Source organism: Aegilops tauschii, chromosome 5 (genome assembly GCF_002575655.3).
Source record: "Aegilops tauschii subsp. strangulata cultivar AL8/78 chromosome 5, Aet v6.0, whole genome shotgun sequence".
NCBI lineage: Eukaryota > Viridiplantae > Streptophyta > Magnoliopsida > Poales > Poaceae > Aegilops > Aegilops tauschii.
Window position 1 is genome coordinate 528,370,312 of NC_053039.3, and position 24,879 is coordinate 528,395,190.

Genomic DNA, 24,879 nt, shown 5'->3' on the forward strand with positions numbered 1-24,879 from the left:
TCTTTCTGTCAAAAAAAACTTGTTAACTTTGCACAATTCCACCCGCGGGGTGTATTTCAAACTTCTGTTAAATGTCGACCAAGGTCCTTTTTGCTATGTAAATATTTTTAAAAGTTCTATCTTTCCTTGCTTTCTGCTCTTTGGCTTTTTTTCCTTTGCCGCCTTCCCTTGGTTGCCGTCTTGCCAGCCGAACAGCCGCTCTGCGGACTGTGGCTGGGTCAAGGACTTAGCCACTTCCGGGGAGGCAAGTACTTAGCCGTTTTAGAGTTCTTTAGCAAGTTAAGTAGAAGCCGGCCGGCCGGCTGCTCAACAGCCGGTCGGCGAGGCGGGAAGCCGGCTTGGACTATGTGCATACTTTGGATCCTTAGCCATTTTTCATGCAGACACCCTTTCTGCCTTAACTCCTGCCGACCGAACAGTCACTCTGCGAGCTGTGGCTTCTGGCGGGAGAAAGCTTAAGTGCCAATACATTACTTGTCCGGTTGCAGGAAGCATTACATAGTACAAGGCGGCGAGTCCCCGGGTCGACTGGTCGAACCCGGTGCCAGACGGACTAACGAAACAACACATTGATAGGCATAATACTTATCATATAGATAAAAGAGGGCAGTCCCCGAGCTCTTCTCGGGGGACCCGGAGTCTTCGTACTTAATATAAAAGATGGCGTGGTACATACTGCATCAACTGTAAAACCTTCGAAGGAGGTTTGCATTCCATGGTCGTTCGTCTCCTTGCCGGAGTCGTCTCTTTTGCGTGCTCGAGGCTTCTGAGCATCGATCAGGTAGTAGGAGTCGTTTCCCAACACCTTGCTGATGATGAAGGGGCCTTCCCAAGGTGCCGAGAGCTTGTGGTGGCTGGCTGTTCGCTGGATCAGCCGGAGCACAAGGTCTCCCTCTTGGAAGGATCTTGGCTTGACCTTCCGGTTTTAGTATCGATGCAGGCTCTGCTGGTAGATGGTGGACCGACTGAGTGCCAACAGCCGGACCTCTTCCAGCAGATCGACACCGTCTTCTCGTGCTTCTTTTGCCTCCTCTTCGGTGTACATGGTGACTTGAGGGGAGTCGAATTCTATATCCATCGGGATGACGGCTTCAGCACCGTAGACGAGGAAGAAAGGCGTGAAACCGGTTGACTTGTTCGGAGTTGTGCGCAGACTCCAGAGGGCGGCCGACAGCTCATCGAGCTAGCAGCCGGCCGAACGCTCCAGAGGCTCGACCAGTCGGGGCTTGGTGCCGGACAAAATGAGGCCGTTTGCTCGCTCCACCTGGCCGTTTGACTGTGGATGGGCAAAGTACGCTAAGTCCAGTCGAATGCCCTGCGTCGCGCAGAAACGGGCCAAGGCGCCTTCGGTGATGATGCTGTGTGGTATGCCATACCGGATGGTGATGTCGGAGATGAAAGTCACAGCAGTCGGACCATTCAATTTTTTGATTGGCTTTGCTTCTATCCACTTGGTGAACTTGTCCACCGCGATGAGCAGATGAGCCATGCCGCCGCGTGCTGTCTTGAATGGTCCCACCATGTCCAGGCCCCAGACGGCAAAGGGCCAGGCAATGGGGATAGTCTTGAGTGCAGAAGCCGGCTGATGTGGCTTCGAGCGGAACTTCTGGCACCCTTTGCATTTCTGGACCAAATCTTTGGCGTCTTCTAGAGCAGTCGGCCAGAAAAAACCGTGGCGGAAAGCTTTGGCCACAAGTGCTCTTGAAGCCGCGTGGTGACCACACTCGCCTTGATGGATATCTTTGAGGATTGCTTGGCCTTGCTCCGGCTCTACGCAGCACTGGAAAACACCAGTGACACTGCACCTCACAAGTTCTCTATTGACGATGGTGTATGCTGCTGCCCGGCGTTGCACTTGCCGGGCGGAGATCTCATCAGTCGGCAGTTCTTTGTTCACCAGGAATTTGAGGATGGGCTGAGCCCATGAAGGTGCTGCAATTTCTTCGACTACTATGACTGCTACTTGCACGAGGGTGGTTGGGCCGGGAGGCGGTGGGTTGGAGTCTGTGGCTGCCTGCTGAGTCGATGAAGTCCCTGGGCCGACTGCTGCAGTCCCCGGGCCGGGTTCTGAAGTCACCGGGCCGGGTGCGGCTGCTAGAGTCCCCGGGTCGCCTGCCGAATTCCCCGTGCCGGCAGCTGGGATCCGACTGCTTCAGGAGGAGCCGGCACAAAGATGGAATCCGACTTGGCGATGGCTTGACAGACGGCTTGAGGAGGCGTTGCAGGGCGACGCCGGCTGGTATTGCTTGCCGAGTGGAGCCGATTCGTGCCAAGGCATCTGCTTGCTCATTGTCATTTCTTGGCACATGGAGGAACTCGCATCCTTCAAAGTATCCACTAAGTTGCTACACGAGGAAGCGGTAGCTCGCCATGTTTGCGTCCTTAGCGTCCGAGTCGCCTAACGACTGCTGGACCACCAAGTCGGAATCACCGTAGCATAGGATCTGGCGAATGCCGAGTTCCTTGGCAAGCCGGAGCCCGTGAATAAGTGCTTCATACTCGGCAACGTTATTGGAGGCGGCAAAGTGGATTTGTAGCACATATCTGAGCTTGTCGCCTTTGGGAGAGGTGAGGACGATGCCGGCTCCCAAACCGGTGCACATCTTGGAACCATCAAAGTGCATCCGCCAATGGATGGAGTCTGGCGCTGGCGGCAAGTACTGGGTCTCGGCCCAGTCGACGAGGAAGTCGGCCAGCGCTTGTGACTTGATGGCGGTGCGAGGCTGGTAGTAGATGGTGCAGGGGGCTAAATCTATGGCCCATTTGGCCACTTGGCCCGAAGCATCTCAGCTTCCAATGATCTCGGCAAGTGGAGCTGTGCAGACCACAGTGATTGGGTGCTCTTGGAAATATGGGTTCAGTTTCTTGGCGGCAAAGTGCACGCCGTAGCACATCTTCTGGTAGTGGGGGTAGTTTTTCTTGGAGGCGGACAACACTTCACTCAGGTAATACACCGGTCTCTGGACTGGTAGTGCTTTGCCTTCTTCTTTACGTTCCACAACTACGACCGTGCTGACCACCCGACTGGTGGCGGCGATGTAGAGGAGCATAGGCTCCTTAGGAGTCGGAGCCGCCAGGACAGGCGGAGTGGTCAACATCTTCTTGAGCTGGAGAAAAGCTTCATCCGCCTTGTCGTTCCACTCGAAAAAAGTGGTCTTCTTCATGAGCTGGTACAGGGGAAGAGCCTTCTCGCCCAGCCGACTGATGAAACGGCTGATGGACGCCAAGCAACCGGTGAATTTTTGCACGTCCAGCAGTCGGGTGGGCACTTTCGTCCTCTCGATGGCCTTGATCTTCACAGGGTTGCACTCTATGCCGCGCTCTGAGACCAGAAAGCCAAGAAGCTGGCCGACTGGCAGTCCAAAGACGCATTTCTCCGGGTTGAGCTTCATCTGAAATCGGCGCAAGTTCTCAAAGGTCTCCTTGAGGTCTTCTAGCAGCGTTCCACGCTTCTCTGTCTTCACCACAACATCGTCCACATAGACGTGGGCGTTTCTGCCGAGTTGCTTGAGGAAACACTTCTGCATGCAACGCCGAAACGTGGCGCCGGCATTCCTCAAGCCGAACGTCATGGTCAGATAGCAGAAGGCTCCGAACGGTGTGATGAAGGCGGTCTTCAGCCTGTCGGCCGGGTTCAGCTTGATCTGGTGGTATCCTGAGTACGCATCAAAAAATCTCAACAACTCGCATCCGGCTGTGGAGTCAATCACTTGATCGATTCTTGTCAAAGCAAATGGGTCTTTGGGGCATGCTTTGCTGAGGCTGGTATAATCAATACACATGCGCCACTGCTTGTTCTTTTTCAGCACCAGGACCGGGTTGGCTAACCACTCTGGAAAGAATACTTCCATGATGAAGCCAGCGGCTAGAAGCCGGGATATTTCTTCTCCAACAACTCTTCTCTTCTCCTCCGACAGGTGGCGCAAGGGCTGCCTAACTGGCTTGGCATCGGACCGGACGTGTAGCTTGTGCTCGGCGAATTCCGTCGGAACACCCGGCATGTCCTTGGGAGACCATGCAAAGATGTCCCGATTCTCACGAAGGAAATCGACGAGCTCGCCTTCCTATTTGCTGTCAAGGTTCGCACCTATGACAGCGTGCCTCTCCGGGTGCTCCGGGTCCAGTATCTTCTTTGTTTCCTTTGCTGGCTTGAACGAGCCCTCAGCTTCCGACTCCTTGGGGCTGGGTGAAATTTCCGGCTGCTTGCCTGCCATTGCCACAACCCGGTCAAGGAGCCGCTTCTCAGCAGCGATCACGAGGGACTCGGCTAGCCGGCTGCTTTTTGCTGCGCAGGCGGACGACTTCTTGTAGTCCCCTGCTATGGTCAGGATTCCCTTGGAGCTCGGCATCTTCATCTTCAGGTAAGCATAGTGGGGGACCGCCATAAACTTGGCCAGGGCAGGTCGGCCAAGCAATGCATGATACAGGCTCTCGAGGTGCACCACCTCAAACCAGACTGGCTCTCGGCGGAAATGATTTTTGTCCCCGAAGAGGACATCTATTTGAGTCTTGCCGATTGGTGAGCAGGAAAGGCCTGGGACGATGCCATGGAAAACAGTCCGGCTAGGCTGAAGATGTCTCTGCTTGATTCCCAACTTCTCCATGGTATCTATGTACAGGATGTTGATGTTGCTGCCGCCATCTATCAGAACTCGGGAGAAGCGAGCGGCTCGCCTCTCCATGGCAAAGGTGGCATCCAACACTAGAGCATAGGAGCCAGGGTTAGGCATCACTTCCGGGTGGTCGGCTCTGCTCCAGCTGATGGGCTTCTCGGACCAATGCATGAATTCAGGGGTCTCTGATGCTACCGCATTTACTTCTTGCTGCTGCTGTTGTCTGCTGCGCCTGTCGTCGGCCACGCTGGTGAACACGACATAAGCTCCATGCTCCTCAGGGTACTCATCTTGTATCGCGCCAACTGGCCGAACCGTCGGCTGCTGAGGAGGTGGAGGCGGCGGGCCAGCAGGCGGAGGGGGCTGGAGTCCGTCACCCTTGGCGATCCTGGTGAGCCAGTGGCACTTCCGTGTGGTGTGGTTGGACGGCTTCGCACCGCTATGGAACTTGCAAGGTCCATCGAGAGTATGCTCGTACGAGAAGGCGGGCAACCAGTTAGGCTTGCCGCCCTTCTGGCGTTTGGGAGGAGGCTGCCCCTCCGGCTGCTGATCTTCGACTGTCGCCACTTGCCGGCTCGTGGAAGCTGGCTGCATGGCCTTGCGCTTGTTGTCGTTCGATTGCTGTCGCCGGCTGGTGTCACCAGCCGGGGTCCGTGGAGCTTGAGGTGCCACCTTGCCCGACACATTGACTTGGATCTCCGTCTTCATGGAGGAGTCAGCCGTGGCGTACTTGTCTGCTATGATCAGCAGTTCGTCGAGGGTCGCCGGCTCGTCACAGAGAAGCTTGTGCTTGAGGAGGGTGTCCTCTCGGCACCCGGCAGTGAAGTACTCGATGGCCTGCACCTCGTGCACACCCTCACAAGAGTTGCGCAGCTCGGCCCAGCGCGTGAGATAGTTTCGAGTCGACTCGTTGGGGCCTTGAATGCACAAGGAGAGTTGGCGAGGCTTGGGCGGTCGCTTGTACGTGCTGGTGAAGTTGCGGAAGAATGCTTCAGTAAAGTCGACCCAACTATTAATGCTTCGGGGCTTCAGGCTGTTCAGCCATGTCCGAGCCATGCCCTCGAGCATGAGCGGAACGTACTTCAGGGCAACATGCTTGTTGCCGTTCGCGATGCTGACGGTTGTGGAGTAGTCGACCAGCCAGTCCTCCGGCTTCACGGAGCCGGTGCATTTGGGTGTATCTCTTGGGAGCGTGAACCCCTTGGGGAAAGGCTCATCTCGAATGCGGGGGCCAAAGCAAGGCGGACCCAGCTCATCTTCTTCTTCTAGCGCCAAGGATCGATTGAGGCGATCGATCCGGTGGCGGGCATCATTTTCTCCGATTCCCTCTCGGAGGCCAAGGCGGTCGCCGAGTGATGGGTGGTCAACAGGCGGCGGGGAAATACACCTCTCCCTGCAGGGAGGAGGAGGCGGACAGTCGTCTCGCCGCCGCACTGCTCTTGGGCGGCCGTCTTAGTCGCGCTCGATGGTGATGTGAGTCCGGCTGCGGCTGGCAGCCGGCTCCTTGTCTCTTCCGCCGCGGACACCACCAGTCGGCGTCAGAGATGTCGCGCGTTGGTCTCGGCGAGGAGGCGGGTCGTCGTTTCGCCGGCTGGGCGCCTCAGCGCGGCAGCCGGCCCCCTGCTGCTCAGCAGCCGCGTCAAGGAGCTGCTGGACCCGCTCCATCATGTGGCGACGCTCGTCACCCTCGAGCTTGTCTAGCTCGTCTGCTGCCGCCTGGGCAGCTCGTATGTTCTCCGCAGGCGTGGCGTAGACGGGACGATCTGTCCCGAACATGCTGGCGATGGCCGCGCCACGCTGCCGGATCTGGCCCATGCGGCTAGGCCCACCAGGAGCCGGCGTGCCACCGACGGCACGATCCATCTCACGCTGGTAAGCCTCCAAAAGGCGTCTCATGCTGGCCAGTCGGTTGGCGCTCTCGACGAGCTGGACGCGGCGTGCCTCTAGCGTCTCGGCGTCGGCGTATTCCGGGATGGGCGCAGTCAGGTCTTGCATCGCCGCCTGCAACGGATCCTGGCCACCTCCGCCAGAGTGCTCGCCGTGGCTGATGACGAGCACCTCCATGACGGTGCTGCCGCCGCTGTCCGCGCGAGGAAGCGGCTCGTCGTAGACCACCACATTGGTGGGGAACACGTCAAGCGACGCCGTGTCGGAGTCGACTAACATCGGGTCGGTGGAGCCAACCGACTCCAAGTCAGCAGCAGGCTCGCTGGCGGCGTGGAGCTGATCGAGGAGGCTCACGAGGCGGCTCTCGGGGCCGTCGGTGCTCGCATCAGACGCGGGCTCGTCGGAGAGGCGAATCTCGCCAACAAGATCAGCGAGGCAGCTCGCCGCACAGGCGACCTCCGCGCCGTGCAGCGCGTCATCGCAGACGCCGTCTGGCATGCCGGGCTGGCTGCGCTCGACAGGAAAGAACAGGGTTCCCTTCCAGAACAGGTCTCTGGGAGATGGTGCACCTCGCCCCACCGTGGGCGCCAAATGTCGGGGGTTGGGTGCGACATATGCCAATGGATGGTTTATCATGGTGGGAGCGAGTAGAACGTCGCCGGTGCCTGGAAGCGGGATGAGGCGTAGACACGAACGCCGGCGCACTTTACCCGGGTTCGGGGCTCTCCTAGTAGATAACACCCCTAGTCCTGCTCTGCGGGGTCTCCGCATGATCACTAAGGCACTAGTGAGTACAATGGTGCTCCTCGAGCTGGATGCTAGAGGTAGAACAAGGCAAGGCTTGCTCTCCTCTCCCCCTAGGTGCTGGTCTAATTCTAACAGGTTCCAACCCTTTGCATGGGTGCCCTGGGGGGTTTATATAGGCCTACCCCCAGGGGTATAATGGTAATCCGGCCGGGTGTAGGACCCGGCTGTCAGTCTCTCTGGCCGCCGGCCTCTCCGCCGCCTGGTGGGCCCCGCCGGCTGGTCTAGTACGGCGCCGACAGGCGGCCTACGCCGCTCGCGGGTCTTGTCGGCTGCTGATTACTGCAGCCGTGATGCTAATGACGCAGGCTTGGTCAGGGGGGCATGGCTACAGTCCCGCCGCCTGGTGGGAGATCACTGTAGCGACTCCGTTTCTTTTCTGGTTAATGTTGCACAGGCCCCAAAGAAGGAACAGGCCACCTGCTGGGAGCCGACCTTCCTCAGGGTCGGCTGGTGAGGCTTCCGCCGTCTTCCGGGCTCTCGCAGACTGGTAGGGCCCGTCGTCTTCGGGCCGTACCGACAGGCGGTCGTGGGAGCAGGGCTTCGTCAGATAGGAGTGATGTCACGGGCGGAGTCGCAACAGTGCCGCGCCGGGCGGAGATCTCGGCCTGTATGGAGCACTGTGGCCACGCCCGGCCCTGGATTCGGGGGTGATGGGCTGCACTGTAGCCTCACCATGTCTTCTCTTCTTAATGGGGGCGCAGACTCTGAGGGCGCCGTGGGACGACTGCTAGGAGCCGGCCTCTCCAAAGGCCGCCTGCTAGGAGTCGGCACGTGTCGGGGCCGCCTTCCTGAGCATGGCCGTCTTCTGGCAGTCGGTCGTTCAGCCAGCCGGCCACCAGAAGGCGGCGCTTCGTCTTGACGCCTTGAGGGGCGCAGCCTGCCCCGATGTCTTGAAAGGTTCTGGGACTCGGGTTAGGCTACCCGTGGCCCATTACTCCGACATTTCCCCCTTTCCTAGTCCAAGTAGGAGAAGAAGGAAGGAGAGGGAGATGGAGAGAAAGAGGGGCCGCGCCCCCCTCCCCTAGTCCTATTAGGACTCCCCTTGGGGGGCACCACCTGGATGCTGCCCTCTCTCTGCCCTAAGGCCCACTAAGGCCCATTACTTCCCTGGGGGGTTCCGGTAACCCCTCCGGTACTCCGGTTTTATCCGAAACCAACCGAAACAATTCCGTTGTCCTTATAACATGGTCCAATATATCAGTCTTTATGTCTCGACCATTTCAAGACTCCTCGTCACGTCCGTGATCTCATCCGGGACTCCGAACAACCTCGGTACATCAAATCACATAAACTCATAGTACGAATTGTCATCGAACGTTAAGCGTGCGGACCCTACAAGTTCGAGAACTATGTAGACATGACCGAGATACATCTCCGGTCAATAACCAATAGCGGAACCTGGATGCTCATATTGGCTCCTACATATTCTACGAAGATCTTTATCGGTCAAACCACACAACAACATACGTTGTTCCCTTTGTCATCAGTATGTTACTTGCCCGAGATTCGATCGTCGGTATCACCATACCTAGTTCAATCTCATTATCGGCAAGTCTCTTTACTCGTTCCGTAATGCATCATCCCGTAACTAACTCATTAGTCACATTGCTTGCAAGGCTTATAGTGATGTGCATTACCGAGAGGGCCTAGAGATACCTCTCCGATAATCGGAGTGACAAATCCTAATCTTGATGTATGCCAACTCAACAAACACCATCGGAGACACCTGTAGACCATCTTTATAATCACCCAGTTACGTTGTGACGTTTGATAGCGCAATAAGTGTTCCTCCGATATTCGGGAGTTGCATAATCTCATAGTCATAGGAACATGTATAAGTCATGAAGAAAGCAATAGCAATAAACTGAACGATCATAGTGCTAAGCTAACGGATGGGTCTTGTCCATCACATCATTCTCTAATGATGTGATCCCGTTCATCAAATGACAACACATGTCTTTGGCGAGGAAACTTAACCCATCTTTGATTAACAAGCTAGTCTAGTAGAGGCATACTAGGGACACTCTGCTTGTCTATGTATTCACACATGTACTAAGTTTCCGGTTAATACAATTCTAGCATGAATAATAAACATTTATCATGATATAAGGAAATATAAATAACAACTTTATTATTTCCTCTAGGGCATATTTCCTTCAGTCTCCCACTTGTACTAGAGTCAATAATCCAGATTAGACAGTAATGATTCTAACACCCATGGAGTCTTGGTGCTGATCATGTTTTGCTCGTGAGAGAGGCTTAGTCAACGGGTCTGCAACATTCAGATCCGTATGTATCTTGCAAATCTCTATGTCTCCCTCCTTGACTTGATCATGGATGGAATTGAAGCGTCTCTTGATGTGCTTGGTTCTCTTGTGAAATCTGGATTCCTTTGCCAAGGCAATTGCACCAGTATTGTCAGAAAAGATTTTCATTGGACCCGATGCACTAGGTATGACACCTAGATCGTATATGAACTCCTTCATCCAGACTCATTCATTTGCTGCTTCCGAAGCAGCTATGTATTCCGCTTCACACGTAGATCCCGCCATGACGCTTTGCTTGGAACTGCACCAATTTACAACTCCTCCATTCAATATAAATTCGTATCCGGTTTGTGACTTAGAGTCATCTGGATCAGTGTCAAAGCTTGCATCGACGTAACCGTTTACGACGAGCTCTTTGTCACCTCCATAAACGAGAAACATATCCTTAGTCCTTTTTAGGTATTTCAGGATGTTCTTGACCGCTGTCCAGTGATCCACTCCTGGATTACTTTGGTACCTCCCTGCTAAACTAATAGCAAGGGACACATCAGGTCTGGTACACAACATTGCATACATGATAGAACCTATGGCTGAAGCATAGGGAATGACTTTCATTTTCTCTCTATCTTCTGCAGTGGTCGGGCATTGAGTCTGACTCAACTTCACACCTTGTAACACAGGCAAGAACCCTTTCTTTGCTTGATCCATTTTGAACTTCTTCAAAACTTTATCAAGGTATGTGCTTTGTGAAAGTCCAATTAAGCGTCTTGATCTATCTCTATAGATCTTGATGCCCAATATATAAGCAGCTTCACCGAGGTCTTTCATTGAAAAATTCTTATTCAAGTATCCTTTTATGCTATCCAGAAATTCAGTATCATTTCCGATCAACAATATGTCATCCACATATAATATCAGAAATGCTACAGAGCTCCCACTCACTTTCTTGTAAATACAGGCTTCTCCAAAAGTCTGTATAAAACCATATGCTTTGATCATACCATCAAAGCGTATATTCCAACTCTGAGATGCTTGCACCAGTCCAGAAATGGATCGCTGGAGCTTGCACACTTTGTTAGCTCCTTTTGGATCGACGAAACTTTCTGGTTGCATCATATACAACTCTTCTTTAAGATATCCATTAAGGAATGCAGTTTTGACATCCATTTGCCAAATTTCATAATCATAAAATGCGGCAATTGCTAACATGATTCGGGCGGACTTAAGCATCGCTACAGGAGAGAAGATCTCATCGTAGTCAACTCCTTGAACTTGTCAAAAACCTTTTGCAACAAGTCGAGTAGATAGTAACATTACCATCAGCGTCCATCTTCTTCTTGAAGATCCATTTATTCTCTATGGCTTGCCGATCATCGGGCAGGTCAACCAAAGTCCACACTTTGTTCTCATACATGGATCCCATCTCAGATTTCATGGCCTCAAGCCATTTTGCAGAATCTGGGCTCATCATCGCTTCCTCACAGTTCGTAGGTTCGTCATGGTCAAGTAACATGACTTCCAGAACAGGATTACCGTACCACTCTGGTGCGGATCTTACTCTGGTTGACCTACGAGGTTCGGTAGTAACTTGATCAGAAGTTTCATGATCATCATCATTAGCTTCCTCACTAATTGGTGTAGGAATCACTGGAACTGATTTCTGTGATGAACTACTTTCCAATTCGAGAGAAGGTACAATTACCTCATCAAGTTCTACTTTCCTCCCACTCACTTCTTTCGAGAGAAACTCCTCTAGAAAGGATCCATTCTTAGCAACGAATATCCTGCCTTCGGATCTGTGATAGAAGGTGTACCCAACAGTTTCTTTTGGGTATCCTATGAAGACACATTTCTCTGATTTGGGTCCGAGCTTATCAGGTTGCAGCTTTTTGACATAAGCATCGCAGCCCCAAACTTTATGAAACGACAACTTGGGTTTCTTGCCAAACCATAGTTCATATGGTGTCGTCTCAACGAATTTAGATGGTGCCCTATTTAACGTGAATGCAGCCATTTCTAAAGCATTACCCCAAAACGATAGCGGTAAATCAGTAAGAGACATCATAGATTGCACCATATCTAATAAAATGCGGTTACGACGTTCGGACAAACCATTACGCTGTGGTGGTCCGGGTGGCGTGAGTTGCGAAACTATTCCACATTGTTTCAAATGAAGACCAAACTCATAACTCAAATATTCTCCTCCACGATCAGATCGTAGGAACTTTATTTTCTTGTTACGATGATTTTCCACTTCACTCTGAAATTCTTTGAACTTTTCAAATGTTTCAGACTTATGTTTCATCAAGTAGATATACCCATATCTGCCTAAATCATCTGTGAAGGTCAGAAAATAACGATACCCGTCGCGAGCATCAACACTCATCAGACCGCATACATCAGTATGTATTATTTCCAACAAGTCTGTTGCTCGCTCCATTGTTCCGGAGAACCGAGTCTTAGTCATCTTGCCCATGAGGCATGATGCGCAAGCATCAAGTGATTCCAAAAGCCCATCAGCATGGAGTTTCTTCATGTGCTTTACACCAATATGACCTAAACGGCAGTGCCACAAATAAGTTGCATTATCATTATTAAACTTATATCTTTTGGCTTCATACTATGAATATGTGTATCACTACTATCAAGATTCAATAAAAATAGACCACTCATCAAGGGTGCATGACCATCAAAGATATTACTCATATAAATAGAACAACCATTATTCTCCGATTTAAATGAATAACCATCTCGCATCAAACAAGATCCAGATATATTGTTCATGCTTAACGCTGGCACCAAATAACAATTATTCAGGTCTAAAACTAATCCCGAAGGTAGATGTAGAGGTAGCGTGCCGACGGCGATCACATCGACTTTGGAACCATTTTCCACGCGCATCGTCCACTACAACAAAATAGCCATGTATAGTCGCTTTTTATGGGACGCTCTTTGTATTCGTCTCTAAGCGCATGGACACTAGGAGACTAGAGACACTTCCTAAGACGTTTACAAAGCGCCACAAATGTTTTCCTATAACTAGACATTTAGAAAATAAATATGTATTTTTAATTAACGTAGAGACGATCTTTGAGACCTTTTAGTATGAGGTCTATTTGTGGCATTGAGAAAAACTTTAAATAATCACAAAACTTTACACTTGTGATAGCTATTAAAATCAACCATGCTAAAATTTATATAGGGGATTGAGTAATTACGTGAGGCCATAAGCTAATGCCGGTATTCCCCATTGGCCACCACCCAAGTACCTCTGCCTTTCCAGGGTTATTGGGGGGAGGGAGGTCTCAGTGCCTGAGTTTCATCTCGTATATAGGTGAGGGTTAGAATTTCGCAGTGGCATGTTGATGGTGGCGGCACTCTGTCTCGAAGAGATAAGGTTTACTGTCTACAACTGTTGCCATCTCGACGTGTCATGTACCACAGTGTCAATGGCTAGATGACGTAGACCCTTGTTATACTTTTCTTGTTCTAATTTGTCTATTACTTTTTTAATCTACGATCAACCTTTCTATTTCTCCCTGACAGTTTGTCATCCAGACGTTGTACCAGCAAACCAACTATGGACCATAGCTATCTATACCTTTTCTATATCTATATCTATACCTACCTACTAATAAAGCAAGGTGTGTTTCTTCAATTTTTCATCCGTTCACCACCGAAATATTATTTTTATATTCGTGGTGGTACTAAATTTTTGTGGTCCATCTGTTAGAAAAGAAAAAAAGAGTTTTGTCTAGAATTTCGTACATTGGCCCGCACGCGCTAAGGTCCAGAGAAGCCACCCATTTATATCCTGCCAACGTAGCTAGGAAAACCTTATTGATTGCACTGGGCGGCATATAGTTGAAGCTTCGCATCGTTCGACCAAAGACTATTTTTCTATGTTCTTTTTCTACTTTTCTTTTTCTTTTTTCCCTTCCAAGTTGTTTTTTCCTTTTTCTCATAAATTTATTATTCGTATTTTTCAGAATTTATTTTTTTGTACAAATTTTCGTTAAATCTTCAGAATTTCAAAATTTGTTCACATTTTCAAAAATATTTGGAACTTTAAATTTGTATTCTCGTTCCAAATTTGTTAGAAATTCAAAAAATGTTCACATGCCTTCGAAAGAAAATTGAAAAATTGTTATGGAATTTTAAAATAAATTGAATTTAAAAAACAGAAATATGAAAAAAATTCTTTTTTATTGAAATGTTCACAAATTCGAAATAACGTTCGTGACTAAAAACACATTTTTGAAAATGGTTTTGATGTTCAAAACAAGTTTTCATTTTCAAAAATTCTTCACAAATTCAAAAAATGTCCGTTTCTCCGCCTTAAAAATGGTTCCTGTTTTCCAAAAAAATTGTGAATTTCAAAAAATCTTCCTATTTCAAATTTTGTTTGCCTTTTTCCAGAAATTAACGATTTTTCCGTTTATTAAAAAAATCAGGAGGTCACCACAATCTCAACAAGGAAGCGGATATGAAGGAAAAAAAAAGGCACGAGTTGGATAGTGGCCACCACTCCGACCAACCCACTTACTAATAAAGCAAGGTGCGTTTCTTCGAGTTTTTCATCCGTTCACCATTGAAAAGAACTTTTTTTTCTATCCAAGGTGGTACTAAATTTTCATGTGTCCATCTGCTAGAAAACAGTTTTGTGAGTAATTTCGTATGTGGGCTGCGCGCGCTGTGGCCCAACGAAGCCAGCCCTTTTATTTTCTGCCCACGTAGGTGGGAAACCTTATTTACTGCACAAGGCAACAAATAGTCGGAGTTTTGCTTAGGACGCCAAATTTGGGCCGGCCCGTTTACGTTTTCCTTTGTTCTTTTGCTATTTTTTTCCTTTTCCTTTTATTTTCTTCTCCTTTCTCATTTTCCTTTCTCTTTCCTTTTCATGTTTTCCCTTTCATGTTTATTTTTATTTTTTCCTTTGTCATAAATTTTTGTTCCCATTTTGAAATGTTTGAAACTTTAAATTTTTCTTCTCGTTCCAAAATTGTTCATAATTCAAAAAAAGTTCGATTTTTTATGTTTTCTTAAATTGTTTGAGATTTTCAAAATCAACTTCCATTTAAAAATGATAAAAATTCGAAAAAAATTCATTTTTATTGAATTGTTCAGAAATTCAAATTACTGTTTGTGTTTAAAACAAGCGCTTTCAAAAATTGTTTTCAATGTTCAAAACATGTTTTCATTTTCAAAAATTGTTCACATATTAAAAAATATATTTGTTTTCTTATAAAAGGTTCGTGTTTTCAAAAAATGTTCATGAGTTGCAAAAAATCTTCCCGTTTCATGTTTTGTTTGTCTTTTTCCGAAAATTTACGAAACTTCCAAAAAAATGCTCGCATTTGTTTAAACAATCAGGATTTAAAAAAATCCACGTTTCAAAGAATATTCAGAAATTATAATTATTACTTTATTTTAAAAAAATCAAAATAAAAAAATAAAAATGTTTCGAATGTTACGCTACAGTATGTTCTTAAACATTCACGCTGGCCATTTGTCAGCACGAGTTGTTTGTTCGAGTGGCTAGCAGCACGTGGGTCATTTTTTGAGGTCATGAATAGATAACGTCCACACGCCCGTACGTCAGGCCTCCTACCTCATGGTCCCGCACGCCCCGCGTGACAGTCACCACGCGCCCTGCAGTTGCCATGGTCCAGACCGTCTTCCACGTTCGTTTAACTGCAGTTATCATGTCGCTGAACTACAGTTGCCATGTCGGACAACTATAATTGCCATGGTTTCTCAACTGCAGCTGCCATCTCAGGTCAAGTGCCAGATGCCATTTTTGGACAACTACAGTTGTTGCCATGTATGGTCTGGTTTACTGTAGTTGCCATGATTTGAAATACTTTAGGGGTTGCCACCTACTAACACTAGACAGTTGTCATGTATAGTCTGGTTTACTACAGTTGCCATGATTTGAAAACTTTACGGGTTGCCACCTACTAACAGTAGGCAGTTGCCGTGTAGCGCTACAAAGAGACATGACAAAATAACATGTTCGGATAAATAGAGAGTTGTCATGTGCTTACAAGCAATCCAGGGCAGTTGCCATGTACCCTGCAAAACACATGGCAACTGACATGTTCGGATAAAAGAGAGAGTTGCCATTTGCTTATAAGCACACTAGGGTTGTTGCCATGTACCCTGAAAAACACATGGCAACTGACAGCTTTGGGTATGGAAGAGGAGACGGGCGTGTGGGCGAACTGATAAATGCTCACACACCAGCCCCTGTGCGTGAGTGAAAACTGACGTGTGGGCGAACTGCTAAACACTCACACACCGGTCCCTCCGTGTGGTGAAAACGGATGTATGGGCGACCGGATGAATACCCACACACCAATCCAGTCCTACGTGACACCACAACCATGCCAAGATTCGTACAATCACAAACGGACGTGGATCCACGCGTGTGGGCGAGATGCAAACACCCACACGTGTGGGCGTTAGTGTTTCAGTATTATTTTGGGTCTCACTCCGTCCGTTTGGTGTATCAATGCACGAGCATTATATTTTTTATTCAATAATGTGGATATTACATTGGATGCGTACATCTATATATGTGAAATATCCATTTTCTTTGGAATTTTTTCCTCTTAACCAAATTTGGCTACCTAAACTAATTTCGCCTAACCAAATTTGGCGGTGAAAATTATTTCTTTACCGCCTATATAAGCCTTCCCGCGCCCCCTCAAAAAATAAAAAAGCCTTCCCGCGTCTCTCTGTTTTTTTCTCCGTATAGTTCGAGATATTTCCCCCACGCCTCCATCTCCCAACCTCCAGTCTCCAGATTCCAATCTACGCCGGCGTCATGCCCACCTCGCGCGGCAGCAGCCCTAACTCTGTCCACCGTCGATTCCCTTTCTCGTCCATCGCAACCTCGGTAGTTCGAGCCCGTCGGCGTCCGTCGTCCTCGCCGTCGCAATGCCGCGCTCCTCCCGATGTTGTCCTCACCGTCACCTAGCCGCATCCACTTTGGTGTCATACGCCACCCGAAGATCTGCCGCGTGTTCCGTCGCTACACCGCCCTGCAAGCATCTTCAGCCTCCGGCCCGTCAAGCAGGTTATCCCTTGAATCCCATATCCTCTGCAGTTTTTACCATCAATCAATCAAATTAGCGGCGTGTGACATGTTCGGCTGCTTGCATGATTCGCCCCGTTCCAGGGGCACCGAACCAGCACCGGTCCTCACGTGATTCGCCCTGTTCGTATGTGCAGCTCTAGGGCGTTCTGCGACCACCCTCCTCTGTCTGCTAGTGCTACATAGTCAACTTTTTTGTGCGTTTATGTTCAGATCATCCCAGTACACAATCGATTGATTTTTTTATATGTCAAACTGTGCTGGCCTGTTATGCTGTTAGTTACTAACCTGTAACTAGCACTGAACTATGAACTTGTCATCTTGTAAGTGGTAATGTTCAATGCCAATGGGAGGGAAGTTGTTCACTTCTGTTAACTTATTATTCGGTTGTATATTAGCTACTACTAGTAATTATTGTGTACTGCTTGTTTTTGTGTCGTGCAGAAATGCAAACAAGAGACAATAAGTAAGACTGAATCTCCCCTAGGAATGAATTTTCTCCTTTTTTTGGAGTTCTTTTACGCCTCTCGGTGGGTTTTTGGGTGATGACACATGTAATTTTGGGAGGAGCAGGGATATGATTCACGTGTTCATCTTGCGATTATGGTGGGTTAGGATGTTCATTCTGAATTTTATGGCAACAGCTTCAAACGCCTCTTCCCGAATCTTGTGCCCCGCTATTTTAGGAGTATATAACCCCACCTATTGGATGGCCGACCCATGTCACCCTGTTCGCCTCGGTCGCCGCCACTTAACGGCATGGTGGTGCACATCAGTGCAAGCACAGTGGCAGCTTCTCTTGCCTAGGTACACGTCGCATCTCTGTTTCATCTTTTCGCTGGTTTGTGTACTTTTGCTCTCTTTTCACTCTGTCTGAGTACATGCTTTATGATTAGCACACGCATCATAAAGATTACTAGCTTAGAGGGCAGTTTTTGTTTCCTAGACTGATATTTTTTACCACTGTAAGAAATAAAACATGAGGAAGGGGGTTCTTTTAATTCTCATTGTGATATGTCGCTGCAGCAAGTTTTAGTTCTACAAGTAGATGAACTGTTATTTCTTTGAAATTCAGACCTAATGGTCGGTGAATACAGTAAAGAAAATTGTATACCTACCTGATTCTTAATCTAAACAGAAGGTTTATTAGGTATTGCGTGCAGGTTTGTGGGTATGGCACAGATTTGGAGGTTCAGCTCCTGCCTGCATGTGCAAAAAGTTCATGATTTGCATCTCTAATATAACATGGTAAGTCGTTTTTATTCTTGATCTCTCCATTACGTTGTGTTCCATTTCATGGATGGAAGGAATTTCGATTTAATTTCACATCATGTTCAAACACATAAATACCTGATGTGCTGAATTGCTAACATACCGAGAAAATGCTACAACTTGATGACTATGTAGTACAGTTCATTCAGAACTTAGTTCTGATGAAATGGGTCTTGTGGGGTATATTGGCTTCAATTACAATTGAGCATGATTTATTGGCAATATACTACAACACTACATTATTCCCAGGTCAAGAATAACATTTTAGGCATAACTTTACGTGCAATGCAAGTCGGCAAAACAGATGCGATTTTTTCTTACTCCAGAACCACTTAGATTTTCTGTACTGATTTCCCCTTTTAATCTGTGGATTCTGATTTGAGAGCCGTTGTCCCCAAATCATTCTAAAATGCTTGGTGGGTTTTTATGTATCCATCAACGACTTTAGTTTTCGTGAACATGTTTGTTCAATAGTTGAGTACATTTACCAGCAAGATAGAAATGAAATTGCTAATGGCCCGTATGATTGCTTTCACTAGCGAGCTCAGGTGATAGCTAATTGCCTTCTATTGGTGAGCAAATTCAATGTTCTCTTATATCTTATCGACCCATAGAGAATTTTTCTTGATGTTCTAGTACCGCCTACTAATGTATTTTCAATGCATATTTCATAACATGCTATATTGCTTAGGGTGTGAAATATTCATTTTGTGCCTCTTGTGATTTTCAACTACTTAAGTCTGGTGAAATTTACGGTGTTGTGTAACTATTGAAGTTTGACTAAATTTTGTTATTCAACTTGCACTGTTCTTCAAAGCGTGTGTGGTACATGTTGTTGACATCCAAGAATGCTTCTTATTTAATCATCACAGTATGTTTCAAATTAAGGCAAGCTCCAGCCCAACATAAGCAGTCCACCAATAAATTGGGTCAACCATGTTCTATAGATCTTATCTATGTCATCATATAGTTTGATTACCATATGCATCTTCTACCACTTTGAACAAATTTGTTGTGCATCATTTGATTAATTACTGCATCTTTATTTGACATGCATATTATCGGATTTTTATCGCTAACCTTGCCGAAATCGATCATATCAAAGAGAAGGTGACAATAATTCTCATAACTCTCATTTATAAATTATTTTTGAAATACCAAATAATGACTGTGATTTGTTTATGTTTACTTACAACTGAAACTAAACTTGCGAAAGCACGTCTTGAAAAGTTTAATAAAGGCAATCAAGGCCCTGAAGAATCAACTTACTGAACCAACTGTTCACTAACAAGGAATGGGTTACACCAGTTTATTTGTGTCTGTGTGCATAAATTTCATCATTACCATACAATGCCTAATTTTTGTATAAGTTTACTTACAGTTGCACTGAACCTCAAATGCAAAAGCACATGGTGGTCAAGAATCGGAAAATGCTCATGCTGGAAATAGCAATGCGACCAAGTAAGGTGGTCCTGAACCAAGTGTATAACTTCCCACGTCACTAAGCACATCAAGAAAATACATTAGTAGGTTGTATCTTTGGTGAAGTATCTTGGTTTTTTAGGTCAAAAAGCCAGCCGACCACTCCAACACAACCTAAGACATTGGTGCTCCAAGACACCCTCAAGACATTTGTATGGTACATCTCTCAGAGTTTCATCAAAAGAACATCTCATCTTGCACTAATCCAAATGCTTATGTTCTAAGCTTCTCTCTGTTAATTTTTTCTTCCAGGGTAGCTGAGATTTTAGAATTGGAAAGCATTGCAGGAGCAAGGAGCAACTACACAAGAATCAGTTTTTAAACGAATGTATATTATGTATAATATATGGAAAGCTTAATTCTAGTTTGTAGTATCTTCTCTTTAATTATTTACATCATGTCTGATTTGTTTTAGTTGTGAACTCCATACACTTTTAGCATTTGTATGTGTTCCTTGATTTGTTACAAAGGATGCTAATTGTGAGAATGGATTTCTACGAATGCAATTGGTGATGTGGATTGATGCCTTTATATAGTGATATTTGATCAATCTACACATGCATCCCTATCATGATAAATTAACTCAATTTGAAATGAGCAATACAAAGTTAAATTAGTAATCAAATAACGATTAAAGTAAAATACTCCATTGACACAAAGAAGCATATTCATATTTACAGATGAATATGTCGTCTCAACATAACGTCTATAAGGAATGGGCCCACATGAGTAGAGCCGCGATACAAGCGTGTAGTAGAATGTCTCTATTTTCGTAGAGACGATTTTGAACGTCTCAATATAGCGTCTCATACCAGGTAGAAACGCTAACCAAGCATGCCTACATGTTTTGAGGCGGTCCGTAAGAAGACGCTCCAAGGACGCTTTACTAAATCGACTCTATTGTTACCTAGAGATGAAATAGTGCGTCTCTAGCTATGAAATTGAACGTCTCTACACGTAGTTTTTCTTGTAGTGGTCACCTCGTCCTTAACCAATCTTCGCTCAATCCGTAGCCCCTGTTTTGAGTTGCAAATGTAAGCAACAGAACCAATATCAAATACCCAGATGCTACTATGAGCATTAGTAAGGTACACATCAATAACATGTATATCAAATATACCTTTCACTTTGCCATCCTTCTTATCCGCCAAATACTTGGGGCAGTTCCGCTTCCAGTGACCAGTCCCTTTGTAGTAGAAGCACTCAGTCTCAGGCTTAGGTCTAGACTAGGGCTTCTTCACTTGAGCAGTAACTTGCTTGCCGTTCTTCTTGAAGTTCCCCTTCTTCCCTTTGCCCTTTGTCTTGAAACTAGTGGTCTTGTAAACCATCAACACTTGATGCTCCTTCTTGATTTCTACCTCCGCAGCCTTTAGCATTGCGAAGAACTCAGGAATTGTCTTATCCATCCCTTGCATATTATAGTTCATCACGAAGCTTTTGTAGCTTGGTGGCAGTGATTGAAGAACTCTATCACTGACACTATCAACCGAAAGATTAACTCCCAGCTGAGTCAAGTGATTGTGGTACCTAGACATTCTGAGTATATGCTCACTAACAGAACTATTCTCCTCCATTTTCAGCTGTAGAACTTATTGGAGAATTCATATCTCTCAATCCGGGAATTTTCTTGAAATATTAACTTCAACTCCTGGAACATCTCATATGCTCCATGACGTTCAAAACGTCGTTGCAGTCCCTGTTCTAAGCCGTAAAGCATGGCACACTGAACTTATCGAGTAGTCATCAGCTTTGCTCTGCCAGGCGTTCACAACATCCGGTGTTGCTCCTGCAGCGGGTCTTGCACCTAGCGGTGCTTCCAAGACGTAATTCATCTGTGCAACAATGCGGATAATCCTCAAGTTACGGGCCCAGTCCGTGTAGTTGCTACCATCATCTTTCAACTTAGCTTTTTCTAGGAACGCATTAAAATTCAACGGAACAGTAGCACAGGCCATTTATCTACAACAACATAGACATGCAAAATACTATCAGGTACCAAGTTCATGGTAGATTAGAGTTCAATTAATCATATTACTTAAGAACTCCCACTTAGATAGACATCCCTCTAATCATCTAAGTGATCACGTGATCTATATCAACTAAACCATGTCCGATCATCACGTGAGATGGAGTAGTTTTCAATGGTGAACATCACTATGTTGATCATATCTACTATATGATTCACGCTCGACCTTTCGGTCTCAGTGTTCCGAGGCCATATCTGCATATGCTAGGCTTGTCAAGTTTAACCGAGTATTCTGCGTGTGCAAAACTGGCTTGCACCCGTTTTATGTGAACGTAGAGCTTATCACACCCGATCATCACGTGGTGTCTCGGCACGACGAACTGTAGCAACGGTGCATGCTCAGGGAGAACACTTGTACCTTGAAATTTAGTGAGGGATCATCTTATAATTCTACCGCCGTACTAAGCAAAATAAGATGCATAAAGGATAAACATCACATGCAATCAATATAAGTGATATGATATGGTCATCATCATCTTGTGCCTTTGATCTCCATCTTCAAAGCACCATCATGATCACCATCGTCACCGGCTTGACACCTTGATCTCCATCGAAGCATCGTTGTCGTCTCGCCAACTATTGCTACTACGACTATCGGTACCGCTTAGTGATAAAGTAAAGCAATTACATGGCAATTGCATTTCATACAATAAAGCGACAACCATATGGCTCCTGCGAGTTGCCGATAACTGTTACAAAACATGATCATCTCATACAACAATTTATATATCATCACGTCTTGACCATATCACATTACAGCAAGCCCTGCAAAAGACGTCGTCTACTTGGTTGTTGCAAGTTTTATGTGGCTGCTAAAGGCTTCTACCAAGAACCGTTCTTACCTACGCATCAAAACCACGATGATTTTTCGTCAAGTGTGCTGTTTTAACCTTCAACAAGGACCGGGCGTAGTCACACTCGATTCAACTAAAGTTGGAGAAACAGACACCCACTAGCCACCTATGTGGAAAGCACGGCGGTAGAACTAGTCTCATGAACGCGGTCATGTAATGTCGGTCTGGGCCGCTTCATCCAACAATACCGCCGAATCAAAGTATGACATGCTGGTAAGCAGTATGACTATTATCGCCCACAACTATTTGTGTTCTACTCGTGCATATAACATCTACGCATAGACCTAGCTCGGATGCCACTGTTGGGGAATGCAGTATTTCAAAAAAATTCCTACGATCACACAAGATCTATCTAGGAGAAGCATAGCAACGAGCGGGGAGAGTGTGTCCACGTACCCTCGTAGACCGAAAGCGAAAGCGTTTAGTAACCCGGTTGATGTAGTCGAACGTCTTCGTGATCCAACCGATCAAGTACCGAACGCACGGCACCTCCGCGATCTGCACACGTTCAACTCGGTGACGTCCCTCGTACTCTTGATCCAGCTGAGGCCGAGGGAGAGTTTCGTCAGTACGACGGCATGGTGATAGTGATGGTTAAGTTACCGACGCAGGGCTTCGCCTAAGCACTACGACAATATGACCGAGGTGGAAAACTATGGAGGGGGGCACCACAGACGGCTAAAGATCAAATTGTGTGTCTATGGGGTGCCCCCTGTTGGGGAACATAGTAATTTCAAAAATTTCCTACGCACACGCAAGATCATGGTGATGCATAGCAACGAGAGGGGAGAGTGTTGTCCACGTACCCTTGTAGAACGAAAGCGGAAGCGTTAGCACAACGCGGTTGATGTAGTCGTACGTCTTCACGATCCGACCGATCAAGTACCGAACGTACGGCACCTCGGAGTTCAGCACACGTTCGGCCCGATGACGTCCCTCGAACTCCGATCCTGCCGAGTGTTGAGGGAGAGTTTCGTCAGCACGACGGCGTGGTGACGATGATGATGTTCTACTGACGTAGGGCTTCGCCTAAGCACCGCTACAGTATTATCGAGGTGGACTATGGTGGAGGGGGCACCGCACACGGCTAAAAGATCAAGCGATCAATTGTTGTGTCTATGGGGTGCCCCCCTGCCCCCGTATATATAGGAGTAAGGAAGGAGGAGGCCGGCCCTAGGAGGGGCGTGCCAAGGGAGTGGGATTCCTACTCCTAGTTGGAGTAGGTTTCCTCCTTTCCTAGTCCAACTAGGAGAAGGGGGGAAAGGGGGGAAGAGGAGAAGGAAGGGAGAGGGGGGCCGCGCCCCAAACCCCTTGTCCAATTCGGACTGGGCTTGGGAGGGGCGTGCGCCACCTCCTGGCTGCTGCCTCTCCTTCCCACTAAGGCCCATTAAGGCCCAATACTTCTTTCCCATATTCCCGTAACTCCCCGGTACTCCGAAAAATACCTGAATCACTCGGAACCTTTCCGATGTCCAAATATAGTCGTCCAATATATCGATCTTTACGTCTCGATCATTTCGAGACTCCTCGTCATGTCCCCGATATCATCCGGGACTCCGAACTACCTTCGGTACATCAAAACACATAAACTCATAATATAACTGTCATCGAACTTTAAGCGTGCAGACCCTATGGGTTCGAGAACTATGTAGACATGACCGAGACACGTCTCCGGTCAATAACCAATAGCGGAACCTGGATGCTCATATTGGCTCCCACATATTCTACGAAGATCTTTATTGGTCAGACCGCATAACAACATACGTTGTTCCCTTTATCATCGGTATGTTACTTGCCCGAGATTCGATCGTCGGTATCTCAATACCTAGTTCAATCTCGTTACCGGCAAGTCTCTTTACTTGTTCTGTAATACATCATCCGCAACTAACTCATTAGTTGCAATGCTTGCAATGCTTAAGTGATGTGCATTACCGAGTGGGCCCAGAGATACCTCTCCGACAATCGGAGTGACAAATCCTAATCTCGAAATACGCCAACCCAACAAGTACCTTCGGAGGCACCTGTAGAGCACCTTTATAATCACCCAGTTACGTTGTGATGTTTGGTAGCACACAAAGTGTTCCTCCGGTAAACGGGAGTTGCATAATCTCATAATCATAGGAACATGTATAAGTCATGAAGAAAGCAATAGCAACATACTAAACGATCAAGTGCTAAGCTAACGGAATGGGTCAAGTCAATCATATCATTCTCCTAATGATGTGATCCCGTTAATCAAATGACAACTCATGTCTATGGCTAGGAAACTCAACCATCTTTGATTAACGAGCTAGTCAAGTAGAGGCATACTAGTGACACTATGTTTGTCTATGTATTCACACATGTATCAAATTTCCGGTTAATACAATTCTAGCATGAATAATAAACATTTATCATGAAATAAGGAAATAAATAATAACTTTATTACTGCCTCTAGGGCATATTTCATTCAGTCTCCCACTTGCACTAGAGTCAATAATCTAGTTCACATCGCCATGTGATTTAACATCAATAGTTCACATCACCATGTGAATAACACCCATAGTTCACATCGTCATGTGACCAACACCCA